Raw genomic sequence first — 24,502 nt, 5'->3', positions numbered from 1 at the left:
CAGAGGGCCAATTGTAGAATTGAATACAAACCTAATCCTCTAGTGTCCCCTCCGATGACAAATTAGAACCGCATTGAGTTGGGTCCTTTTGTATAACTGCTCTAAAGATAACTTGAAATCAATTGAATTTGCTTTGCTCTCCAAGATAACATAAATAATGTCACAAAAAATGTGGAGGTGATTGGAAAAGTACTAATAATACTAGGTAATGGACACTAAAACAAAACCCAGTCAGCCTTAGATGATCTTGGAGTAGCTACACATATTTCTTTTTATCTGCTGGCAAATCTGTCAAAGTTATTGCCTGTTAGCACCTACTCTGCTTAATTGCTTGCTCTGTTGACATCTCATCAGTCTGTTTATCCTTAGTATATGCTGCCTATAGCCAGTATTTGAATTTCTTTTACACCAAACAGCTGGGGCACTGCAGGCCTGCCTAAGTAGGTGCCTGCATCAGTTCAACACAAAGTAATGACTTTTCTAGCTGGGAGGAGTAGGTAGGAGGCTCGGGGTAGAAGGAAGAGTTGGTGGAGAGGGAGAATGGTACAAGTACCATGGCCCAGTGGGGTCATGATTTGGCCTAGGGTGACTTAAAAAGGACATATACAGACTGAATGTGGTGGCACGTCTGTGATCCCTGCTAATCAGGGGGATGAGGCTGGTGGATCTCTTCGGCTCAGGAGTTCTGAGTTGTAGTAGGGCTTATTGTTTGCCTTTCCTTTTGAAGGGGATCGATGACATCACAAGATGGTGTCTTGACTTGTGCATGAATTGTACAGTTGTACAAAGTCATCAGCCTCACTCTCTCTCTCTCTCTCTCTGAGTCACTGAAGTCCAGTGGCAAGACAAAAGTCAAGATGACTACTAATGACTTGGGATGCAGTGGATGACCTTGGCATCTTCGATGTCTGACCAATCTCTAAGCACTCCACAGTGCCTGCTTCAGCTGCCATTATGGCCATTAGAAGAAATTATAGTGGGGTTAAAGTCAATTGGAGAGGCAGCTAGGTGGTGCAGTGCTGGACCTGGAGTCAGGAAGACCTAAGTTCAAATTCAGCTTCAGACACTAACTGTGTGACCCTGGGCAATTCACTTAACCCTGTTTGCCTCAGTTTCCTCATCTGTAAAATGAGCTGCAGAAGGAAGTGTCAAAGCACTCCAGTATCTCCGCCAAGAAAAATCCCAAATGGGATCATGAAGAGTCAGACAAGACTGAAATGGCACAACCAAAAGTCAATTGGCTATTCACACTAAGTTTGGCAACTACAAGGGTAGTAAGGTAGAGGAAGAAAGTCAAGGTGATTGGTTTAAAATCAAGGAAATGAGGAAGCCTCGAGGCCACAGGTTCCCCACCCCAGGTTTAACCAGCAAAACAATAAATCAAGCCCTGATTTATAGCATTTCCAATTTCCAAGATATAAATGCTCACACTGAGCTGATAGAGGCTTGTGCCAGCACCCCCCCTAGATTGGGTGCTACACTTTCAGACTGGGCCTTATAGAGAGGAAGCAAGAATCCTCACTCTCTCTGCTTTGAAGAAATAATAAATCTGAGCCTAGGCCACAACACTGGAAAATTTGGGGAGGAAATTAGCAGTTGTACAAGAGGCATTCAGGAGCGAAACTATGTTTAAGCTTTACTTGCAGTTGCTTAATTACTAGTTACATTTATACAGGGTTTACAGAGACCTTTTTATGCTTTATGCTTTATCATTGGATTCGAAAAAATGTTTTCCCCTCACCCTTCAAAAGGAAATAACTGCACTTATTGAAAATGGTTTCATTATACTCTGCCATGAACAGTGGGAAATTAGGCCCCCTAGTGGTGTGGAAAGAACTTTTCACAGTATCACTCTCAAAGTCTCCTCTGGTTACAAAGAATTGCATGGAATTTTGGAACCGGAAGGAATGTTTAAAATGACCAAGTTCAATTCTCTCATCTTGCAGATAAGGGAACAGAGATGAAATGGCTTGCCCAAGGTGATGAAGCATGCCTACATGAGTATGGCAGGCAAAGATGAGACCAGAACTCAGCTTGTTTTGACATCTCATCCAAGGCATCTGCCACAGCATCACTGCTGTGTATAAGACTTCTGCACTTCCTTTCCTGTTCTAAGATTGGGTCAAAGATTTTGTTCGGTGGTTATGAGATTGCAGGATGGAGCAAAAAGACAAGTAGCCTGGGCATCAGGAAAATACCTTCTAGCCCCTATCCTGCTGTTGTACTAGGTATGCCTCAGTTGCCTCATCTGTAAAACAAAAGGGTTGAACTAGATTTATCCCTGCCAAATGCCTTCAGCCATAAAACACTTTTGAGATGGGAATACATTGGCAAAACTTGTAAATGTGGGACTGAGAGTTCTGATGGCATGGAAATGCACAGGAATAAAGAAGAATTGGGAAAATGCTGGACCAAAATACTTGAAGCTTTCTATATTTAAAGATTGTTGTATATAATTAGAATTTCTAATACATAAATAATTTCACACTTAATCTTTTAGAGCAGCAGTTCTTAATGTCGGATCCAGGAACTCCATTTTTTTTCTCATGTCTGGATTAACCAATGTAATTGGTTTTCCCTTATAATCTTATGTACTTTATTTTATGTTAAATGCATTATTCTAAAATGCAGTTCATAGGTTTCATCAGACTTCCAAAAAGGCCTATGACATAAAAAAAGCTAAAAACTCTAAAAACCCTGCGGTCCCTTCTAGCACCAAAATGTGAAAAAGAGTTTCTTTTTCAGTTTAATTACTTTTATGGCAGTTAAAGTCAGGAGAAAACTGTCAGTAACCTTCTGTACAGTGGTGTCTGTACACAAGTTGCACTAGAAAACAAGAAAATGGGCAAATAGTTTTAGGATTCAAAGCCCTCTGACATTTGAAGACAAACTGTCACAAGAACTGAAAAGTATCTGAAAATATTTTAACAAAATCTCAAATTAAGCAGCCATTTTCTGAGTGTGAGATTGTTGTCTAGAAAACATGGAGTCAACAGTTTCAGAGCTACTTACATCTGATCAAGTGCACGTAAAGCAAAGTGTGTGCTCCTTAGATCCAGGAAACAAGGAGTCAACAGGAATGCTGTATGATCTATTGGTTAAAACAGATCTGGGAGACCAGAAATCTGGATTCAATTCCTGGCTCCATCTCTAACTCACCACATAATTAAGAGGGCAAATCAGTTAATCTCCCTGTCCCTCATTCCACTACCACCACTATCCTCACCACCATCACCACCCCCCCCCACTTCAAAATGATAAAATCTGGTCCCTCCCTACTTCTCAGGAATGTCATGACAGGATACAATATGATATGGATGCCTGTGAAGGCCAGTTAGCTTTGGACGGAGAACTATTTCACGCGTGGTCTAAACTGACTCACGACTTTAGTGAGTCTCTGGGTGAGAGGGAAGAGAAAGGAAGGGATTGGTCAGAGGAAGATGGGAGCAGGTCAGAGAAATTAAGGGCAGGGAAGAGCATGGAAGGGAAAGTCAGGGAAGGCAAGGAAAGGAAAGGGATGCACACAACCTAATATTAATACTAGAAAAACAGCATAAAGCTCTTCTTCTGATATAATAAATCAGTAGCATCATCTCTATAAGTGAAGGAACAGTTCATAATTCCCTTGAATGGGAGCATAATTCAGAAGTAGTAGGAACTAAACTAGGAGTCAGAGGACCTGTACAGCTCTATATAACCTGGCTTATGGTAGAGTATTCGACCATGGTTGGGTAGTGTCCCTGGTACAGAATTATTTCCTGTCTCAGGACAGAAAAGGAAGGATGTTAGCAAAGTTCCTTCACAGATTAAGTTTTGACATACAGAATAATTTCTAGAAAACAGGACTCCAGTTGACTGGTTGATTATCTAGAAAATCCATTCGCAAAATCAGGATGAAGACCAGAGATTCGTAATAAGATCTGAGGGGGATATTCACTTAATTCTGCATAACTTCAGCCTTCAAGGGAACTCCCCCTACCATCCCAGCCATCATTAACCATGATGAACATGATGGGGTGAGAGATTCATGCAAACCATTGTCAGCTGAAGCACTCTGCACCCCCACTGTCACCTTCAGGGAAACTCTAGGGAAGTGAAGAAGACTTCTGTTCCAATTCTGGCTTTTTCTTTGTACAGTCTTGGGTGAATCACTTTAATCTTCCTAAGCTTCTCAATTTCCTCACCTGTAAAATGAAAGGGTTGTTCTAGAGGATAGTGAAGGTCCCATCCATCTCTATGAAACCGTGGCATATTACAAAAATGCAGGAGCTATTATTTACCAACTTAAACAGCCAGGGTTTGAGAGAGAAAGCACCTGACTTCAGATCCCATCTCTGACACTTTTTACCTATGTAGACTTACACTTCACCTTCCTGTAAGCTGTTTTCTCAGTTTTAAAATGAAAGGATTGGACTAGATGATCTGAGGTCCCTACCAGCTCTGCAGCTCTGATCCTGGGATCCTAATTTTCTAATTTTGAAATCTAATCTTCACTCTGACAGTGTCCCCAGAGTATTTATGCTATCTATCTATCTGTCTAACTATCTATCTATCTAGGCAGCTAGGTGGTACCAGTGGATAGAGTACTGGGCAAGTCAGGAGGACTTGCATTCAAATCCAGCCTCAGACACTTATTAATTATGTGACCCTGGGTAAGTCTCTTAACCCTATTTGCCTCAGATTCCTCATCTGTAACATGAGCTACAGAAGGAAATGGCAAACTACTCCAGTATCTCGACCAAGAAAATCTCCAATGGGGTCACAAAGAGTCAGATATAACTCAACAACAACAAATCTATTTATCTATCCAACCATCAATCTATCATCTTGGCTTACTCCGGGTTCGTTAAGGCTTAGTCTTTGCCTGCATGCCACGAACTGCTTTCCTCTCCCAGACTAGCGCAATAGACCTTTCCCATCAACCATCCAGGTTGTCTTGGGCTGGAAATGTGTTTCACTCTGTCTTATTGTGGGTTCTGCTGCTCCAGCATTTGTTTAGAGCCATTTTTTATAGGTATTTGGAGGGGTTTGGGCTGACTTTTTTTTTTAACCAGACCTGTTATTCCATCAGTGCAAAGAGATCTTGATATGGAATTTCTCCTACCAATATAAGACAATGTTTTTCTTTGCAATTTTTGTTTATTTGTTCATTTATATGTTTCTCTCTCTCTCTCTCTTTCATATCTGTCAGTGAGAATGGGTTTCTCACTCTATCTTGCTCAGGCTGAAAATGCAATGGCCACTCTCGGGTCTGATCCCATAACTGATGAGTATGAAAGCTTCAACCCACTTCCCTTCCAACTTGTACCAGTTCATTCCTTCTTAGGCATCTTGGTGACCCCCTGCTCCTGGGAGCTCATCATGTTAGTGACAGACTTACTGTGGATGCCTGATTAGTTCTAGCCCTATCACAGCTCAGAACTCCTAAGCTGAAGCAATCCATTAGCCCTAGCCCCACCACTAGCAGGGATTATAGAAGTGTGCCACCACTCTGGGTGCTGAGGCAGGAACTTGCTTTGCCCATGCTTGGATCTGGGTCACAGTTCTGGGTAATGGTCCTGGGGCAAGGAGGAGCCCTGGCATGGTGCAGCTTGTAATGGTGGCAGAGAGGGAATCCTCCTCACAGTTCCAAGGCAGAAAAAAGTGCTTGTGGTCACTCACAGACCAGAGCACAGGCCAGGAAAGGAGTAAAAACCTTGCCCTTGATCATAGCACCTTGGAAGAACTGAAAATTTACAGGTCTCTAGAAATATTTCTGAAAACAGCTGCACAAAACTCCCAAAGCTTGAGACAGTACATTCTCCACACTGGAAGCAGACCCCTACCTTAACAAAGAGTTTAAAACTCAAGTAATTGACTGGCATCATAAACAAACTGCACAAAAAAAGTCAGACCATAAAATCTTACTTCGGTTACAAAGAAGATTAAAATATACAACCAGAAGAAGACAACAAAATCAAAGCTCCTACATCCAAAGCCTCCAAGAAAAATATGAATCAGTCCCAGGCCATGGAAGAGCTCAAAAAGGATTTTGAGAAGCAAGTAAGAAAAGTAGTGTAAAAACTGGAAAGAGAAATGAGAGTGATGCAAGAAAATCATGAAAAACAAGTCAACAACTTGCTGAAGGAGAGCCAAAAAAATACTGAAGAAAATAACACCTTAAAAAATAGCCTAACCCAAATGGCAAAAGAGGTCCAAAAAGCCAATGAGGAGAAGAATGCCTTAAAAAGCAGAATTGGTCCAATGGAAAAGAAAGTCCAAAAGCTCACTGAAGAAAATAATTCTTAAATGGAAGCTAGTGACTTTGTGAGAAATTAAGACATTGTAAAACAAAACCAAAAGAATGAAAAAATAGAAGACAATGTGAAATAGCTCATTGGAAAAACAACTGACCTGGAAAATAGATCCAGGAGAGAGAATTTAAAAATTATTGGACTATCTGAAAGTCATGATCAAAAAAAAGACCCTAGACATCATCTTTCAAGAAATTATCAAGGAAAATTGCCCTGATATTCTAGAACCAGAGGGTAAAATAAAAATGGAAAGAATCCACAAATCACCTCCTGAAAGAGATCCACAAAGGAAAACTCCTAGGAATATCGTAGCCAAATTCCAGAGTTCCCAGGTCAAGGAGAAAATATTACAAGCAGCCAGAAAGAAACAATTCAAGTATTGTGGAAGCTCAATCAGGATAACACAAGATACAGCAGCTTCCACATTAAGGGACCACAGGGTATGGAATATAATATTCCAGAAGGCAAAGGAGATAGGATTACAACCAAGAATCACCTACCCAGCAAAACTGAGTATAATCCTTCAGGGGAAAAAATAGATATTCAGTGAAATAGAGGACTTTCAAGCATTCTTGATGAAAAGACCAGAGCAGAATAGAAAATTCGACTTTCAAATACAAGATTCAAGAGAAGCATGAAGAGGTAACAGGAAAGAGAAATCATAAGGGACTTATTAAGGTTGAACTGTTTACATTCCTGCATGGAAAGATGATACTTGTAACTCATGAGATCTTTTTCAGTAGTTGGTTGGGTAGTCGGAGGGAAAAAAATTATATGTATGTATGTAGATAGATAGATAGATAGATAGATAGATAGATAGATAGATAGATAGATAGATAGATAGATAGATAGATAGATAGACAGATAGATAGAGGGCACAGGGTGAGTTGAAGATGAAGGGGTCATATCTGGACAATAAAACTAAGGGGTGAGAGAAGATTATACTGGGAGAAGGAGAAAGGAAAAGGTAGAATGGGGTAAATTATCTCACATAAAACAGACAAGAAAAGGCTTTTACAATGGAGGGGAAACAGGAGAAGGTGAGAGGGAATGAGTGAATGTTATTCTCATTCAGATTTGGCTTAGAGGGAATGACATAGACACTCAATTGGGTATGGAGATCTATTTTACCCTACAGGAAAATAGGGGGAAAAGAGATAAGAGAGTGGAGGGATGATAGAAGGGAGGGCAGATTGGAGGAGGGGGTAATCAGAAGCAAACACTTCTGAGGAGGGACAGGGTCAAAAGAGAGAATAGAATAAATGGGGGGCAGGATGGGATGAAGAGAAATATAGTTAGTTTTTTACAACATGACTACTATGGAAGTGTTTTGCATGACTACACATGTAAAACCTGTATCGAGTTGCTTGCCTTCTTGGTGAGGGTGGGTGGGGAGGAAGGGAAAAAATTTGGAGCCCAAAGTTTTAAAAACAAATGTTAAAAATTGTTTTCACATGCAACAAGGAAATAAGATATACAGGCAATGTATATTGACTGCCCTACAGAAAAATAGAAGGGGAAGGGGATAAGAGAAAGAGGAGGGTGATAGAAGGGAGTACAGATTAGGGGAAGGGATATTCTGAATGTATACCATCTTGGGGTGGAGGGAGAGACAAGATGGGGAGAAAATTTGGAACTCAAAATCTTGTGGAAGTGAATGTTGAAAACTAAAAATAAATTAATTAATTTTTAAAAAGTCAGAAAGAGGTAAAAGCAAGAGAAAGTACTCTAATAAAATCTGAGGTAGGAGAGAATGCTTTCAACTGGAGGGATCAAGGAGGTCTTCATGGAGGAAGTGGCACATGAAACAAGAGAAGGATTTCTATAGATGAAAATTAATAGACTGTTGTTGCAGATGCAATAGATAAAAAGCTAGTAATCCAGTTTTAGGCTGACCTCTGGCAATAAGAGGACTAACTATGTATTCAAGAGAAAATTAGTCCTGGCAGTCCAATCAGATTGTACAGAAAAGTAAACCTAGGAGACCCAGCTGAGAGATCTGACTTATAGAAACGCTGGTCCCAGGAGAAAGAAAAGACATCAGGGCCCTACAGTATTGGCTGCATTGTTTGTCTTGACTATATATGTTCCTTTATCTATGTCACACTACCAAAGCACTCTAAGTGTGTACCCACTCTTGACACTGTGGGTTTATGAAAGAATATAACCTGGCTTTATTGTATAGGCAATGTTCCAAACATGACATCTTTGAAAATGTCTTTGCTTTAAGCTAATTGTGTCCACTGGTTACTTCCTAAAAGTAAGCACATTGGTGGGGGCTCATGAGCTATAATTTTAGGAGCACAGACCCAAAAAGTATCATTAAGTCTGAAGTAGCAGCCACCTCCCAGGGAGCAAAACCTGAAAAAATATGAGCACTAAATTGAGAAGATATACTAGAGGGAGAGTTTAGAAATAATTAATAGTTCCTAAGAAAAAATATTTTGGCAACTGTTAAGGAAGCAATAGAAAAAATAGAGTCTGGAATCAGATAATGAGAAAAATACTGTTTGAAGAGTCAAAAAAATTGTCTTTGAAAATACATTTGACAATTGAAGGAGCTGCAGGAAGGTAAGCAAAATAATACACTTGATGGCATTACGAACTGACCCAACTATTATAGAAAGCAATGTGAAATTACACTTAAAATGTCAAACACACTCTAATAAAATCTGAGGTAGGAGAGAATGCTTTCAACTGCAGGGATCAAGGAAGTCTTCATGGAGGAAGTGGCACATGAAATAAGAGAAGGATTTCTATAGGTGAAAATTAATAGACTGTTATATATGTTATATATATATATATTTATTATTATATATTTTTTCATGTTTCCAATATCAACTTTACTAAGGGTCAAGGGAAGGTGCTGGTGGTATGCATAATGCAGGGACAGGCATCATATCTAGGAACTTAATGGGTAATGGAGAGAGGAGAAGCAGCATTGAAACCTGTAGGATAGTAGGTAATAGAGAAAAGAATCAGAATTGTGGGTAATGGGGAGAAAAAATTTCAATCAAGGGGCTCATGGGCTCATGGGGGAGATTATATTGGAACCAAAGGGATTATGGGTAAGAAGAAAAGCATGAGGAAAAGCATGAGTAAGAAGAAAAGCTGGGGGTAGGAGTGGGGAACAGTTGCAGGTAAGGAAGGAAAAGCATGGGAAAGGTAAGGATTGTGAATTCCTGGGGGGAGAAGGAGGGGTGGGGGAAGGGTGGGCCGGGGGTTTCAGAATCAGAGTTAGGGTGGGAAAAGGATCCACCCTAGGAGATCTTCTGTTTAACTAGGAGACAAGCACTGGGGGAGAGGGGTGGGCAGCAGCTCCAGAAAGTGATGAGCAGGCAGGAGGGGTCCTAGAGAAGAGGCCAAGTGCCGAGCTCCAAGTCACTGGTCTGCTAGGACCAGGCCAATGGTTCAGCCCCTCCTGCCACTGTTGACAGAGCCAGTAAGACTTGGGCAGCATGATGATCAGAAGGCCTGAAGGCAAGGGCCGAACGAAGGTGTCCCAGGCCAGGATAGCGTCTGACTTGCTGAAAAACAGACTGCCAAGTGCCACAGGTCTCACTCAGGCCAGCTTCAGCCACAACTTCAGACCCAGGACAGCTGCATAGACAGGCATAGGAATACTCAGGCGGGAAGGGAGGTGAGGCTTCAGGAGCCCAAAATAGAGGACAATGACGGCTACCACAGACTCCAGGAGGGCCTGGTGGATCAGAAGCCAGTCCAGGGCCTTGAGATAGAAGAGATGAGTCAGGGTAAAGGCTGCCATGCCAAAGAAGAACTGGTTGGGCCAGGTGAAGACAATGTCCCCCAAGGCAGAGCAGAGGAGACATAACCAGATGAATTGGCCAAAGGGCCCCCATGGGGCAGTGTTGTAGACAAAGAGAGACAGACAGATGATGCAGAGCCATCTGACCAGGGTGCTGTTCCAGCTGGGCTTGTCTTCTGGCAGCCAGAGGAGGAAATAGAAGGAGCAGGAGGCAAAGAAAGGCACCAGCCTCCCGTTGACCAGAGGATCTGGAGTGAGCTTCCTCCCAGATTCCTTCCCACCAGCCTCCATGTTTGTCCAGACACCCCAAGAATTCTGTGACCTCAGAATTACAGCTAGGTTCTAATCTTCATGACTTCAGGCTTGGACCAATGGAACCATATGTATATTGGAATGTGTGTGTGTATGTGTGTGTGTTCCCATATGGAGATCCCATTGCTAGGCATATATCCCAAGGAGGTTAAAAATGGGGGGGATGATTTCCCATGTAACAAAAATATTCATAGCACTACTTTTTGTTAGCAAAAAACAAAAAAACAAGGTGAAAACCCATCTGTTTTGGCCTTGCTAAACAAATTGTGGTGCACAATCATAACAGGATATAATAGCAATGTAAGAAATGACAAATGTGAAGAATTCAAAGAATTGAAAGAAATATGTGAACTGACGCATAATGAAGCAGGCCCAGAAAAATAGTATATACAATGACTTTGACAGTATAAATGGAAAGAAAAAAAAGAAATTGAATACAGTGTGATTATAATAACCAAAGACAAGAGTTGAGGAAATGCCCACACACACTCCTTCTTTGCAAAGGTGAAGGATGATGGGTATGGAATATTGTAAAGACTGTCACAAACAACTGACATGTTGATTAGTCTTGCATAATTTCTTTATTTCTTTTGTACTCTTTCTTTTTTATTCTTTATTGCATGGGATGGTCTTCTGGATAGGAAAAAGAGAAGGGATTTATTTGGAATTGAAGGTGATGTAAAAACAAAAGATAACAATTTTGAAAGATCAAAAATACATCTGATTTGCATATATGACCATCCTTTGAATCACGCTGCCCAGCAACCTTTGCTTCAGTAGCCACAGCAGAAATATCCAACACTAAAGACCCGGCAGATTCCATCAGTGCTCCATATGATCTTCTCAGTTAGGGGATCTGTTAGCATATTTTCTTTATTAGCCATTAAGTGATTTGTTAATACCTGGGCAACTTGGTTTTTAAAAGAAGAGTAACATCATGAATGTTAAGAAGCAATCAGAAAGATAAAGGCCTCATTTCTAAAATATATAGAGAACTGAGTCAAATTTGTAAGAATATAAGTCATTCCCCAATTGATAAATGGTCAGAGGATATGAATAGGCAATTTTCAGAGGAAGAAATTAAAGTTACCTATAGTCACATGAAAAGATGCTGTAAATCACTATTGACTAGAGAAATGTAAATCAAAATAACTCTGAGGTACCACATCACACCTGTTAGATTGGCCAACATGACAAAACAGGAAAATAATAAATGTTGGAGAAGATGAGGGGAAAAATTGCAACACTAATGCATTGTTGGTGGAGTTGTGAACTGATCCAACAATTTTGGAGAGCAATTTTGGGAACAATGGCCAAAGGGCTATAAAACTGTTCATACACTATGATCCAGCAATATCACTACTGGGTCTGTATCCCAAAGAGATCATAAAAAAGGGAAAAGGACCCATATGTACAAAAATATTTATAGCAGCTCTTTTTGTGGTGGCCAAGGATTGGAAATTGAGGGGATGCCCATCAACTGGGGAATGGGTGAACAAGTTGTGGTATATGAATGTAATGGAATACTTTTGTTCCATAAGAAATGATGAGCAGGTGGACTTCAGAAAAACTTGGAAAGACTTCCATGAACTGATGCTGAGTGAAGTGAGCAAAACCAGGAGAACATTGCACACAGTAACAGCAACACTGTTCCATGACCAACTTTGATAGACTTAACTCTTCTCAGCAATGCAATGATCTAAGACAATTTCAAAAGATGCACAATGGAAAATGGCTACCCACAGTCAGAGAAAGAACTATGGAGTCTGAATGCAGACTGAAGCATACTATTTTCTCTCTCTTTTTTTAAAATTTTTTCTTTCTTGTGGTTTTTCCCTTTTGTTCAGATTCTTCTTTCACAATATAACTACTGTGGAAATGTGTTTAATATGATTGTACATTCATAGACTATATCACATTGCATGCTGTCTTTAGGAAGGGGAGGCAAAGGAGGGAGAAATTTTAGAACGCCAGAATCTTATAAAAGTGAATGTTGAAAACTAAAAACATGTAAATAAATAATTTTTAAAAGAGAAACAAAGAATCAGAGAACGCTTAAACTAGCTTAGCTACCTGAAAAGGCATCTGCTTATGGTTTTTCTATCCCAGAGAGTTCTAATATATGGAGAAACAGAATGAATAGAATGACTGTTTATATCTAATAGTGTCATCCAGTAACATAGGAATTTACTCTCTTTTGTGATTCAATTAAATTGATCAAGCATGTGTCTAATGTATGCAAAAAATGCTTGCTGAATTAACAAATGCAAGATGTTCTTGGTGCCTAATATACAAAGACAAAATTGCAGTCCTGACCATCAGGAGCTTATATTCTTTTGGGTGGGGTGGGGGGAGGGCAGAAATCGGTTGATAGATGTGCAACATGCCCACAGAAAAGTAAATAAAGGATAGCGTAAGGGGAGAGAATACAGCAGTAATTGCTAGGGTAGAAGATCTTAACCTGGGGTCCATGAGCCCCTAAGTGGTCCACAAATAGATTTCAGGACATCCACAAACTTGCATGCAAAGTTTATGCAAAGGATGCAAAAAAAAAAATCACATCTTTAATTTCACTAACCTCTAATTGAAATTTAGCATTTCCTTCTATTATGAATTTTTAAAAAATCTATTCTGAGGAGTCCACAGACTCCCAAAGGGGTTCATGACACAAAAAGAGTTAAGAATTTAACTCTTTTGGAGAAAGGCTTTGCATACGCACATGAGTTGAATCTTGAAGGATGGTAAGGATTCTAAGAGGTGAGTGTAAGGCGCAATGTTTTCCAGGCATACAGGACAGCATATACAAAAGCAGAGAGGCAAAAAATGAAATGCCCAGTTTAGGAAAGAACAAGAAGGCCAGTTTGGCTGGAATACAGAGTACATAAAAGAGAGTAAGAAGAAATAAATCTAGAAAGGTAGATTGGAGCCAAACGGTGAAGGGTTTTAAATGCTAAGTTTAGGAATTTATAGCTTATCTTATTCCATTCAATTCACCAAGTATTTGTCAAACATCTAAAATGTGTAAGGCACTGTTAGGCACTAAGGATCAAAAGACAAAAATGAAATAGCTACTGTCCTCAAGGTGAATATATTCTATTAGGGGAAAACATATACCTAGAAATTTAAATATAAACTACATATGAAGTATAGTCCCTCCTCTTGGTTCATCCCAACTCCCACTGTCAGGTAGGACTTCCAGAGTGAGAGCTGCTACTACTTTCAGGTTTCTAGTAGTGGGGAAGATGGTGGAGAAGGTTGGAAAATTCCAAGCTCTCCAGATTTCCTACACAAACAAGACAAGATAGCACCTCAGGGTGAACATAGAGTGGGCAAAAATAAAGAAGAGTTGGGGTAGAACAGCGGTTCTCCTGGGACAACTGGAGAAAACCTGAGGAAAAACTCCAGGGACAAAGGTTTGGCCTGAGTGAAGTGCAAACACCTCCAGGCTATCTCTGCTGACACAACAGACAAGTCCTGGGGGCAGCTGGGTGGGGAGGTAGTCTCAGTCTCATCCACTGGAATTCTCACCTCACATGAGAGGGTGGGGGGTCAGATAAATGAGCAGGGAAAGATTAAAGGACCCTCTGCTGCTGAGGGAGGCCATGCCCAGCTATGTTGCCAAAATGAGGTAGGAACTCTGGCTGAAGGTGAGAAGGAACCAGCACATGCCTAATGAGTGCAGAAGCAGTGGGGCAAGGATGATTCTGTGGGCACTTACAGGAGAGCTGAATTCCTGGTTTTGGTTCCAAGCCAAAGAGGAGAACTGAAGGTTACAGCCACTGGAGGGTCCTCAGGGAGCAAAAGCATTTCCAGCAAAATGTGGCTGGGGGCCCTAGCTGTGGCTTGGAGGGGAGAGAGGTGCTGAGGTTGGCCCCTTGACAAAATTCAGAAAATAACAGTAAGAAGGACCTGAGGCCAGAAGCATCATTCCTCACACCCCAGGACTAGAGGTGATTACAACAAAAAGCTGCTAAAAATTAAATAAATAAATAAATTTAAAATGAGTAAGCAAAGGAAAAAGAACCCAACCATAGATAGCTACTATGGGGATAGAGAAAACGTGGGTTTCTATTCAGAGGAAGAGGATACTGAAGTAAATAAAAACCTTTTCTATCACAAAGAGCAACATCAAATTGTCATATGTCCAAAAAAAAGAGTTCTTGCAAGAACTTAAAAAGGACTTTAAAAATCAAACAAGAGAGATTGAGGAAAAATTAGAAAAAAAGATAAGGACAATCCAAGAAAACCAAGAAAATTATGAAAAGAAAGTCAATCAACTGGGGAAAGAGATCCAGAATCTTAAGAAAGAAAATAACTGCTTGAAAATTAGAATTGGGCAAAGGGAAATGAATGACATTAGAAGATACCAAGAAATAATAAAAAAAATCAAAAGAATGAAAAAATTGAAGAGAATGTGAAACATCGCATAAGAAAACAATTGATCTAGAGAACAAATCAAGAAGAGACAATAAAAGAATTATTGTACTACCTGAAAGCTATGGTTAAAAAGAGAAACTTGATACAATATTACAAGAAATAATTAAAGAAGATTGCCCTGAAGTATTAGAATAAGAGGGGAAAGTAGAAATAGAAAAAATTTGCTGATCACCACCTGAAAGAGATCCCAGGATGAAAACCTACAGGAATATCATAGCAAAATTTTGAAACCCCCAGGTTAAAGAGAAAATATTATGAGCAACAATAAAAAAACCATTCAAATACTGCAGAGCCACAATCAAAATTACACAAGACCTAGCAGCTGCTACACTAAAAGACTACAGGTCTTAGAAAACTATATATCAAAGAGCAAAAGGACTGGGGTTGCAACTGAAAATAACTTACCCAGCAAAGTTAAGTATACTCCTGAATGAAAAATGGACATTAAATGAATTGACAGACTTCCAGGTTTTTGTTGCAGAAAGATCAGAACTTAACAGAAAATTTGATATGTAAGATCCAGGAGAAATATGAGGTAAACTTCAAAGACCAATTACAAGGGACTTAATAATGTCAAACTTTACTTTTTATACATGGAAATGTTATCAGTATTTTTAAAACTCTCCTTGGTACTCGGGTAGTTTGAAAGAAAAGTTGGGGCTGAGCTGAGTATGATGGGGTGAATCTAAAAAGCAAAATTATGTAGGAAAAGGGAAAAAGGAGCAATTATCTCATACAAAGAGGCAGGAGAGGAAGAACTGATACAGAGGAAACAGGTAGGGATGGAGGGCCTACTCTCATCAGAGCTGGATTAAAGAGGGAACAACATATACATGTAGAAGGGTATAAAAGTCTTCTAAATTTATAAAGAAATAAGAGGGTAAGGGAACAGGATGAAAGGGGATTTTTAGAAGGGTTTGTGGATTAAGATTAGGAAGGTAGGAAGAGAGAAAAAAGGAGGGACTCAGAGGAATGGGTAGAATAAGGAATAGGAGGGTTAGGGGAGAGGATTAAAGATAAATTCTTCAAAAGGGTGTGGATTAGGGATGTAGTGGTTAGAAGTAAACTAGAGAAGGGATAAGGTAAAAAGAGAGGCTGAGAAGGACAATAGTGAGGAAAAATAGGATGGAGGGAAATACATAAATAGTAATTACAACTTGGAATGTGAATGGGATGAATTCACCCATAAAACGGAAATGGATAGAGGAATGAATTAAAGATTAAAATCTGACAATATGCTGCTTTCAAGAAACACATTTAAAAGTGAGAGGTAAACACAGAGTTAAAATAAAGGGCTAGAGAAGAATGTATTATGCCTCAACCAATACAAAAAAAAAAAGCAGGGGTAGCAATCATGGTATCAGCCAAAGTCAAAGCTAAAAAAGATTTAATTAAAAGAGATAAACAGGGAAACTACATTATGATAAAAGGTACCATAGATAATGATGCAATATCAATACTAAACTTATATGCACCAAATACTTTAGCATCTAAATTTTTTAAAGTTAAATGAATTACAGTTGGAAATGGGTAGTAGTACTATAATGAGGGACTTTAATCTTCCCTTCTCAGAAATAGATAAATCTAACCAAAAAGTAAATAAGAAAGAAGTTAAGGAAGTGAATAGAATTTTAGATAAGCTAGATATGATAGATTGAATGGAGAGAGTTGAATGGAAATAGAAAGGAATCATCTTTTTCTCAATGGCACATGGTACCTTTACAAAGATTGACCATATATTAAGGCACAAAAGTTTTATAGCTAAAAGTAGAAATATTAAATGCTTCCTTCACAGACCACACAACACAATAAAAATCACATTTAACAAGGGACCATGGAAACATAGAAAAAACTAATTGGAGACCAAACCTAATCTTAAAGAATGTATGTGTTAAAGAACAAATAATAGAAACAATCAGTAATTTCATTAAAGAAAATGACAATAGTGAAACAACATATCAAAACCTATAGGATACAGCAAAATCAATAAGCAGAGGAAAATTGATGTTTCTAAGTACTTAAGGACCAATGAATTGGGTACACAATTAAAAAAAAACTAGAAAAAGAACAAATTTTAAATCCCCAATACTAAATTGGAAATCCTAAAAATTAAAGATGAAATTAATAAAATTAAGTATAAGAAAACCAATGAATTAATAAACAAAACAAGGAGTTGGTATTATAAAAAAAAACCATAATAAAATAGATAAGCCATTAGTTAATATGATGTTTTAAAAAGAAAGAAAGCCAGATTACTAAAATCAAAAATGAAAAGGGTGAATATACCATTAAAGATGAAATCAAAGCAATTATAAGGAGTTATTTTACCCAATTATATGGCAATAAATTTAACCACTTAGGTGAAATGGAAGAATAGTTACAAAAATACAAACTAAGATCAGCAGAAGAAGAACTAGAATATCTAAACAGACCTGTTTTAAAAAAAATAGGTCATAAATGAGCTTCCTAAGAAAAAAGCACCAGGACCAAATGGATTTACAAATGAATTCTATCAAACATGTAAAAACCAATTAATTTTAATATTAAATAAGTTATTTGGAATGATAGGCAAAGAAGGGGTCCTACCAAACTCCCTTTATGAAATAAATATGATATTGATACCTAAAGTAGGAAGAGTAAAAACAGAGAAAGAAAATTATAGACCAATTTCATTAATGAATATAGATGCAAAAATCCTAAATAAAGTACTAGCTAAAAGATTGCAACAATATATTATAAAGATTATACATTATGACCAAGCAAGATTTATACTAGGGATTCAGGGGATGGTTTAACATAACAAAAACTATTAACATAATTGATTACATCAATAATGAAAGTAACAAAAATCATACACTTATATCAATAGGTGCAGAAAAAATATTTGATAAAGTACAATACTCATTTCTATCAAAAACAGTTGAAAGTATAGGCATAAATGCACTTTTCCTTAAATTGATAAGAAGCATTTACCTAAAACCATCAGCAAGCATTATTTGTAAGGGGATAAGCCAGAAGGCTTCCCAGTAAGATCAGGTGTGAAACAAGGATGTCCCCTGTTCCCATATTGTATTGGAAATCCAAGCAATAGTAATGAGAAGAAAAGGAAATAGAAGGAATCAGAATAGGGAATGAGATAATAAAACTAACTTTTTTTTTGCAGATGATATAATGATATCCTTGGAAAATCTTACAACTCAACTAAAAAGTTAATTGAAATAATTTACAATTTCAACAAAGTAGCAGGATATAGAGTAAGCCCACATAAATCATCAACAGCTTATTTAAAACAGATCAGATTGGAGATGCTTTACCTTCTTGTCATTCTTAGTGTCTTCTAGTTTGGTATTTATTTTGAATGTTTTTCTTTTTTTAACATGTAATGGGTTTATTATTATTTTAAATATATTAATAAATATTTTAGATGTGTCCATTTTTAAAATAATATCTTATTTTTCCATGTTAAAATAATTTTTAAGATTTGGGGTTTTTTTTAAGTTTTGAGTTCCAAATTCTAACTCTTCCTCTCTCCCCTTACCTCTCTGTAAGATGGTAAGCAACCTGATATACATGTACAATCATATAAAAACATATCAATATCAGTCATTTTGTACAAGAAGACTCAAACAAAAAAGAAAGGGAAAAATAGTATGCTTCAGTCTGTTTTCAGACAATATCAGTTCTTTCTCTGGAAATGGATAGCATGTTTCATCATGAGTCCTTTGGGAATGTCTTGAATCATTGTATTGCTGAGAACAGCTAAGTCATTCACAGTTCTTCATCGTACAATATTGCTGTTACTGTGTACAATGTTCTGGTTCTGCTCACCTCACTCTGAATCAGTTCAAGTCTTTCCAGGTTTTTCTGAAATCATCCTGCTTGTCATTTCTTATAGCACAATAATATTCCATCATAATCATATACCACAACTTGTTCAGCCATTCCCCAACTGATAAGCATCCCCTCAATTTACAATTCTTAGCCACCAAAAAAAAAGTGCTATAAATATTTTTGTACAAATAGATCCTTTTCCCCTTTTTTGTTGATTTTTCTAACAAGTTGTATGAAAGATAATTGAGAAATAACTCCTACATTAGTGTCTAGTCATTTCTTAAATTATATACTCTATTTCATTTTTTTGTGATATAATTCATTATGTACCACATCTAAGGAATCCCTTTTTCTCAGAGAATGTACGCATAGGATATTCAGTAGGGTGACGTTTCTCTGTGTAGTCTACAAACTTTTGCCTTCTCTAGTTCCTTACCCTTGAACCATATTTTCCAACACATTTTTTTGCCATCTTTCCTCATGCCTACCTTTAAATCGAGATCACTGAATATAATTTAATTTAGAATTTTATTTATTTTCTTTAGACTTTCTCTACTTCATCATTTATAACAGATGTTGGCAATAAGCTCTCATCAGTTTCATGAAAATGAGAATCATAAGTTCTTCAGTATGAGATAACCCAATGTGCCATAAAAATTACATTTCTTGACTTTGCATCTATGATAAAATCAAATCATTTGACTGCCCAAGCACAATCTGTGGTCCATCCTTCCATTTATTTAGCTAAAATTTCCGTTTTTTAATGGTTTCATTAATAGCATGGGTATGAAAATTATAATGATTCAGATATTTCATTTTACGTCTACTCACTCACCAGACAAGTATTTCACATTCCATCACAAAAATTAATATTGTGTATCATGTAAAAATGAATTTTTAGCACCCTCTATTTCCATTTCTTCCACTATAACATCATTAATAAAGAACAGAAGAGAGATACAGCCCTGAGTATGCTAGTAAATGTTTAACAACCAACTCTCGAAGAAAAAATGTAAACATGACACACTTTTAAGTTTAATCTGTATTATTAACACTTTCTCCTTCACTTTTTAAAGTTGAGACAATCGACAAAACAATAAATCAAGCCACGATTTGTAGCGTTTGCTGATTTCTGAGGTGCAAACGCTCACAATGGAAACTTAATAATCAGCTCTACTGAGTCCTTACAGGTTGGATCCAGTACATTTCTGGTACACCAGACTGAGAACCATTTTGTATTTTGGTTTTATAGATTGCTGTGACCAAAGAAATCATCATAAAGTGGCCAATTCATTGGAGATAAGCCTCTTTCTCCTTAGCTAGACTGGCGCAAAGAGAACAGATGAAATCTATTGCCAAAACCGTATTCAAAACCTTCTCTACCAAAGTCTTGGAGAATTCCATCACCTCTATGACATGATGAGGCATCATAGTAGGAATGGGGAGGAAAAAGCACAGTGCAAAGAACGTTGTTGGTTAATATTTATAGACAAAAGTTAAACATACCAAACCAAGATTCCATTAGGATGATTTATTTGAGTGATTAAGCTTTAAATGAGGAAAGCAACTGATTTATAATTTTGATTCTTTTGCAGTGGTGGTCAAGGCTATCAAAGACATTTTTCTATACAAAGTTGGACCTTGTCATAGTTTAATTTTCAGACTTCCCACAGTAATAATTCTCAATGACTTTTTAGAGATTTACTCTGCTGAACATGTAATCCAAATTAAAATAATTTAAAGCTATATATGCTGAAATTTAAAAAACATAAATCTCTATGCTTTAAAAAATTACCTCCAAGTATAAGGGAAAGAATACTGAGTGTGGAGCCAGATGACTTTGAGTCAAGGTTCTATTCTTCCATATACTAGCAATGTGACTTAATACAAGCATCAGTTTCTTTCATCTGCAAAATGGTAATAATACTTGCTTACCCTAACTTACAGGGACAGTGTGAAGAACAAATGTAATATATACTATATGTGAAAGCACCTTGTACACTGTAAAGTATAGGATATTGTCACCATTGGTAATAGTATTATGAATATGGAGGGATAGGGATGGGACATGTACTTTTATTGACACAGTACATTCTCTACAATTTATCGTCTTAGCTCCCCAGAGTACTGGAAATTTGAGTGACTTGCCCAAGGTCACACAGCCATTATATGTCAGAGGTAGGATTCAAATCACTTTATCATGCTGCTACCGGTTTCTGCTTCTCCTCCTCATTATCATCATTTTATATGGTCTCATTGTCATTGTTCATCCTTTGTTCTTGAAGAGGACCAGTGACCTCATGAGGGTGATATCTTGACTTGAATCAGTTGGATTTAAGTGAGGCAGAGCTGTGCACAGCTGTCAGCCTCACTCTCTTCTCCAGAGTCATTGAAGTCCAGTGGCAAAACAGTGTTGTACAGAAATAAGGGGCAGTTATATGATACAGTGGATAAAGCTTGGGGCCTGGAGCCAGGAAGACCTGAGTTCAAAATCCAGCCTCAGACACTGACTGTGTGACACCAGGCAATCCACTTAACTGCTGTTTGCCTCAGTTTCCTCATCTGCAAAATGAGGATGATAACAGCAACCACCTCCCAGGGATATTGTAAAGATTATAAGAGATAGCAATTGTAAAGGACTTAACACAGTGCCTGGCACATAGTAAGCACCATATAAAAGTTAGCTGTCATCATCATCATTATCATCATTTTCTTAAAAAAAAAAAAGGCCACAACTGATACATATTTTAAAAGGTGTTGTTAGTAAAGCCTTAAAGGAGGCAAAGGAGTTGCACAGCATACACCAGAAATTAATGGAGTAATGAAGCAAAGGCTTGTGTCCTTTCCAAGTGTTCATGCTTACCCACCCTCTTCTTTTTCTACTTCAAGTTTTCTAAAAATCACCTGGCAATTTATCACATGTAATTGCCCATCCTTGTACACTGTGCCATTAGGATCACTTCTGATTTGTGGTCTGGCTCTATTTCAGTATCACCTGACATTAGGATTATTTCATCCACATATCGAACCATCCTCACTTTAGCCAGAAATTCAAATAATAGTTTTGAGTTGCTCTTTGCTATGAAAGGAAGACAGCTAATCACAGATTTTGCCAAAAAACACTCCATTTAACAAATGTATTTTTTTGTTTTGTTTTTGCTTTTTGGTGAGGCAATCAGGGTTAAGTGACTTGCCCAGGGTCACACAGCTAGTAAGTGTCAAGTGTCTGAGACTGGATTTGAACTCAGGTCCTCCTGACTCCAAGGCCAGAGCTCTATCCACTGCGCCACCTAGCTGCCCTACAAATGTATTTTTACTCTAAAATCTAGACCATAAACTCCCCTGGCTAAGATCATCTTCCCAGTCAGCTTCTCACCACATATATACTGAATGGATGTATCTGAATTGAAGCATATACGCCCTTCTTTAGTGTTACTGAAGAGATGAAGATGCTGGAAGGTTTTCCAACCCCAACAGTTGATGCAGTATTCCGTACCCACAGTCCACCTCTGCAAAGAAGGGAGCAAAATGCATTTTCTCATCCCTTCTTTGGGTGTAAGCTTGGTCATTATGATCACACAGCATTCAGTTTTGTTTCCATTTACACTGTTATAATTATTGTGTATACTTTTCCTGGTTTGGCTTACTTTATTTTGCATTGGTTCATGTAAGTCTTGCCATGCATGCTTCTTCTTCTCCTCCTCCTCCTCCTCATTCTTCTTCACAGCACAACAATATTTCATTACATTCACATACCACAATGTTTGGCCATTTCCCCATCAATCTACTTTGTTTCTAGTTCTTTGCTATTACAACAAAAAATGCTAAGAATATATCATGTTTGTGGGACCTTCCTTTCAAAAATAACAAGTATCTACTGAGTGTTTACAATAAGCCAAGCACTGTGCTAAGCATTGGAAAGACAAATACAAATAAAGGCAGTCCCTACCCTGAACAGAGTTGACATTCTAATGGAGGGAGACAACACATAAAAGGAAGTTTAAGAAGGAGAGGAGATGATGAAGGTACTCAGCTCAGGGATACGATAGAGAAATCTGGAGTATAGTCTAGTGAGAAAAAGACATGGCTAACCTGAGCAGCCTCCTTAAATGAAGGTTCTGGGAAGAGTCATCTAATCAGAGGGTAGTTCCAAGGTATAAATTCCATGACTGGACTGATTATTCATGATGAAGAGGTTTCTACATTTGACTACCTTGGAGGTAAACACCTAGCAGTGTCAAGATCCCAGAATGATGAAATCTGATTCTTCTTTAGCCCTTTTATGTACTGTCTCTTGATGTACACAAAAAACCCAACTATCATACATTCACTGTTTTTATTTGAATGATGACATGTAATTCTAAGGGTAGGATTTTCTCATTTTCATTCATACTTCATTCAACACCTAAATATTTTTTCAAGACCTATGAATGGCAATAAATGACTTTAAAAGAAAAAGATTTCCATGAGGTGGCTAAAATTAGTTTTACAGGATTTTCATACAAACCTTGGATGATTAAAACACACATACACATACACACACACACACACACGTTCAGCAAAATAAAACCACAAGTTCTTCTGTAGTATTTTAGTGTATCATATGGTAACATCATGAATACTGATAAAGTAATCAGAATGACTGTGTAAGGGTCAGCAATCTTAATTAGCAATATTTATGTGCAAAGCAAAGCAGTCTAATGCAGGAAAGCCTGAGTGTCTGGTTCTGTTCTTGGCTCTACCTCTGCATGACCTTGGGCAAATTACCTCACATCCCAGTAAAAGGAAGCAGGTATAATCCCATGTGTCCATTACTTTATGTATTCTCATTAATCCTCATAGCTCTCCTGGGAATGAAATGTGAGCTATTCAGGGACAGGTGTTATTAAAATACAAGGCAATATTATTCCTCCATATCTACATAGAGTAACTATAAAGTAATGAAATTGATTACCTTAAACCACACAATACTAAATAATCATCAACCATTACTTTTATTGATGCTTAAATTCACTCCTCAAGTTGAATACTCATTTCACTAGCCACAATGAAGGCATTTCACTTTCCTGGCCCATTCATTTGAAAGCTGTAGGAAGTGTTTTCAGATTTAATTTTCCAGCCTACAGATTCACTTTATTTCCTGTTGTAATGCTAATTTTAGCAGCTATATGGGGTGAATTTCCTTCCTCTTCCTCCACTAACTTTTTTTTTGAGGCTTTTGGGGTTAAGTGACTTGCCTAGGGTCACACAGCTAGTAAATATGTGTCTGAGGTCACATTTGAACTCTGGTCCTCCTGACTCCAGGGCCGGTACTCTATCCACTGTGCCGCCTAGCTGCCCTTTCCTCCAGTAACTCTTGACAATTACATAATCACAGGCTTTGAGTTAGAAATGACCTCTTTTTATAGATGAGAAAACTGAGATCCATAGAAGTTTATTGTGACGAAAATCACACAGATATTGTGGCAAAGTTACAAGTTAAATTCAGGTTTCCTGAATCCAAAGCCAGGGCTTGTTCCTGATCCATAGGCTTTTCCCTTATTTATTCCTTTACCACATCTTTCATGTTGGAAAAACTTCTCAGGTACTAGGTTTGAGCTCTCTCTCCTATCCTGTTTCCATGTGATTGCCATCATAGCTCTTACCCCATCCTCCCTAATTTTTGCGGTACCTCATTTTTTGAAATATCAGTTCAAGAAGGCCACATCAGGTGGCAGCAGCGTAATGTGATGGGAATCCCTCTGGGTTCTACCACGGGAGGACCAGTCCAATCCTCTGTTCTCCCCTTGCTTAGTCTCCACTCCTATGCCTGCTCCTCTCTCTGGTTCTATGATCCCCTTTCACTTTGGTTGCTGACTGCCTT

General features: G+C 38.1%; 1 pseudogene; it reads right to left on the bottom strand.

The window, feature by feature from the left end:
- Positions 1–3,008: 3,008 nt before the first annotated feature.
- On the bottom strand, positions 3,009–10,350 carry LOC114027006 (annotated as a pseudogene).
- Between the last annotated feature and the right edge of the window lie 14,152 nt (positions 10,351–24,502).

Source organism: Vombatus ursinus, unplaced genomic scaffold, assembly GCF_900497805.2.
Source record: "Vombatus ursinus unplaced genomic scaffold, bare-nosed wombat genome assembly UNPS02014848.1, whole genome shotgun sequence".
Classification (NCBI taxonomy): Eukaryota; Metazoa; Chordata; class Mammalia; order Diprotodontia; family Vombatidae; genus Vombatus; species Vombatus ursinus.
The sequence above is the reverse complement of the archived record's forward strand: the minus strand, read 5'-3'. Positions and strand labels throughout refer to the sequence as shown.